The sequence below is a fragment of the Colobus angolensis genome, unplaced genomic scaffold (assembly GCF_000951035.1).
Source record: "Colobus angolensis palliatus isolate OR3802 unplaced genomic scaffold, Cang.pa_1.0 Scaffold11, whole genome shotgun sequence".
Classification (NCBI taxonomy): Eukaryota; Metazoa; Chordata; class Mammalia; order Primates; family Cercopithecidae; genus Colobus; species Colobus angolensis.
This window is the reverse complement of record NW_012112030.1, coordinates 4,641,994-4,645,275: the sequence shown is the minus strand read 5'-3', so window position 1 is coordinate 4,645,275 and position 3,282 is coordinate 4,641,994.

Sequence of the window (3,282 nt, the reverse complement as noted above, 5' to 3'; positions counted from 1 at the left end):
ACCACATGTTCTCACGCGTAGGTGGGAACTGAACAATGAGAACGCTTGGACACAGAGTGGGGAACATCACACACCGGGGCCTGTCATGGGGTGGGGGGTGGGAGCATTGGGAGAAATACCAAATGTAAATGATGGGTTGATGGGTACAGCAGGCCAGCATGGCACATGTATACCTATGTAATGAGCCTGCACATTGTGCACATGTACCATAGAACTTAAAGTATAATAATAAAAAAAAGAGAGAATAATACGATCTATGGAAATAATGTTAACTATTTTTTCTAGTTTTGTGTCTTTTGCAAATTTGACATTGTTGATATAGAAATATAGCTTCCCAAGCTGTTTATAAGGCAACCGTCACACATTTGTTATCTGTCAAATTCTGGATTTCTAGGTTTTTGTTTGCTTTGGGTTTGATTGCTTTTTGAAGCAGTCAATATGTTATATAGTAACAAATAAAATATAAATAGTTTATCCTCCAGGGAAAGAAAAAGAAATGAGAATGGAAACATTACAATAGATACCACAGAAATACATAAAATCATTTGAGACTACTATGAACACCTCTAAGTACATAAACTAGAAAACCTAGAGGAAACGGATAAATTCGTAGAAAATACAACCCTCCTAGATTAAATCAAGAAGAAATAGAAACCCTAAACAGACCAATAAAAAGCAGCAAAACTGAATCTGTAATTAAAAAAAAAAAGCCAACAAAAAAAGCCTAGGACCAGATGAATTTACAGCTGAATTCTATCACTCATTCAAAGAATCGATGCTAATCCTACTGAAACTATTCAAAAACTGAAAAACAGGGAATCCTCCCTAAATGAGTCTATGAAGCCAATATCACCCTGATACTCAAACCAGGAACGAATATAATTTTAAAAAGACCAGTACTACAGACCAATATCCCTGATGAATATAGACATAAAAATCCTTAACAAAATACTAGTTACCTGAATCCAACAGCCAATCAAAAAGATAGTACAGTGCTGGGCGCAGTGGCTCATGCCTGTAATCCCAGCACTTTGGGAGGCTGAGGCAGGCGGATCACTTGAGGTCAGGAGTTGGAGACCAGCCTAGCCTACATGGCAAAACCCCATCTCTACTAAAAATACAGTACTTAGCCAGGTGTGGTGGCACGTGCCTGTCGTCCCAGCTACTCGGGAGGCTGAGGCAGGAGAATCGCTTGAACCCGGGAGGTGGAGGTTGTGGTGAGCTGAGATCATGTCACTGCATTCCAGTCTGGGTGACAGAATGAGACTCTGTCTCAAAAAGAAAAAAGAAAAGAAATATATAAAAAGATAATGCATCATGATCAAGTGTGTTTCATCCCAGGGATGTAGGGATGGTTTAACATAAGCAAGTCAATAAATGTGAAACATCACATAATTAGAATTAAAAACAAAAACCGTACAATCATCTCAATAGATGCAGAGAAAGCATTCAATAAAATCCTGCATTCCTTTGTGATAAAAACCCTCAACAAACTAAGCATAGAAAAGACTTGACCTCAAAATAATAAAAGCCACATAGGACAAAGCCACAGCCAACATCACATCGAAGGAGAAAAGCTGAAAGCATTCCTCTTGAGAACTATAACAAGACAAGGATACCCACTTTCATTATTTCTATTCAACACGGTACTAGAAGTCCTAGCCAGAGCAATCAGGCTAGAGAAAGAAATAAAAGGCCTCCAAATTGATAATGAGGACGTCAAACTATCACTGTTTGCCACCAATATGACTGTACACCTAGAAAACTCTGAAGACCCCTCTGAAAGACTCCTAGACTTGATAAACAAATTCAGTACTCTTAGATTACAAAATCAAAGTACACGATGCAGTAGCACTGCTATACACTAATAACAACCAAGGTGACAGTCAAACCAATAACTCAACCCTTTTACAACCGCTGCAAAAATAAATACCTAGGAATATACTTAACCAAGGAGGTGAAAGAGCTCCACAAGGAGAACTACAAAACACTGCTGAAAGAAATCACAGATGACACAAACAAATTGAAACACATCCAATGCTCATGGATTGGAATAAACAATATTGTGAAAATGACCATACTGCCCAAAGTGATCCACAGATTCAATACAATTTCCATCAAAATACCATCATCATGTTTTCACAGAACTAGAAAAAACAATCCTAAAATTCATATGGAACCAAAAAAGAGCTTGGATAGCCAACGCAATCCTAAGCACGAAGAACAAATCTGGAGGCATCACATAATTAGACTTCAAATTTTACTCCAGTCTATAGTTACCAAAACAGCATGGTACTGGTATAAAAGTAGACACATGAACCAATGGAATAGAAAAAAGAGAACTCAGAAGTAAAGCCTAATGTCCAGGCAAGGTGCCTCACACTTGTAATCCCGACACTTTAGGAGGCCCAGGCGGGTGGATCACTTGAAGCCAGGAGTTCGAGACCAGCAGAGCCAAGATGGCGAAACCCCTTCTCTACTAAGAATACAAAAATTAGCTGCATATGGTGGCCAACACTGGTAATCCCAGCTACTCGGGAGGCTGAGGCAGGAGAATCGCCTGAACCTGGGAGGCGGAGGCAGCAGTGAGCTGAGATTAAGTGTCACTGCACTGCAGCCTGGGCAACACAGTGAGACCCCATCTCAGAAAACAAAAACAGAAAACAAAAAAGAGGCGGCGGCAAGGCGCGGGGGGGAGCTGGTTTGTGGGTCGGTGAGTTCTCTGTGGAGGTGGCTGGGAAGGAGGGGTTGCAGTTGAAGCGGCTCAGTTAGCTGACGAGGCCAGACCTCAGCAGTGCGAGCTGGAGCACAGCAGAGCCCAAGGCGCTTTCCCCGGAGGATGGGGACAAGTGGGCGAGTAGCCGCCACGACTCGGCCTATCATGTCCTAGGAGAGGACTGCAGCCACCGAGAACCGAGGCCACTCCGAAGGCGAGTCGTCCGCGCGACCGCAGCGCCCTCGAGCGGGAATCAAAATCAAAAGTCAGTAGTCCCAGCTACTCAGGAGGCTGAGGCAGGAGAATGGCGTGAACCCGGGAGGCGGAGCTTGCAATGAGTCGAGTTCTTGCCACTGCACTCCAGCCTGGGCGACAGAGCGAGACTCCGTCTCAAAAAAAAATAAAAAATAAAAAAATATATCTCTGGGGACGAACAGATCAACGCCAGCAAAAACGAGGAGGACGCAGGAAAAATACTCGTTGGTGGCCTGAGCTGGGATACCAGCAAAAAAGATTTAAAAGACTATTTTACTAAATTTGGAGAAGTCATTGACTGTACAAAAAAA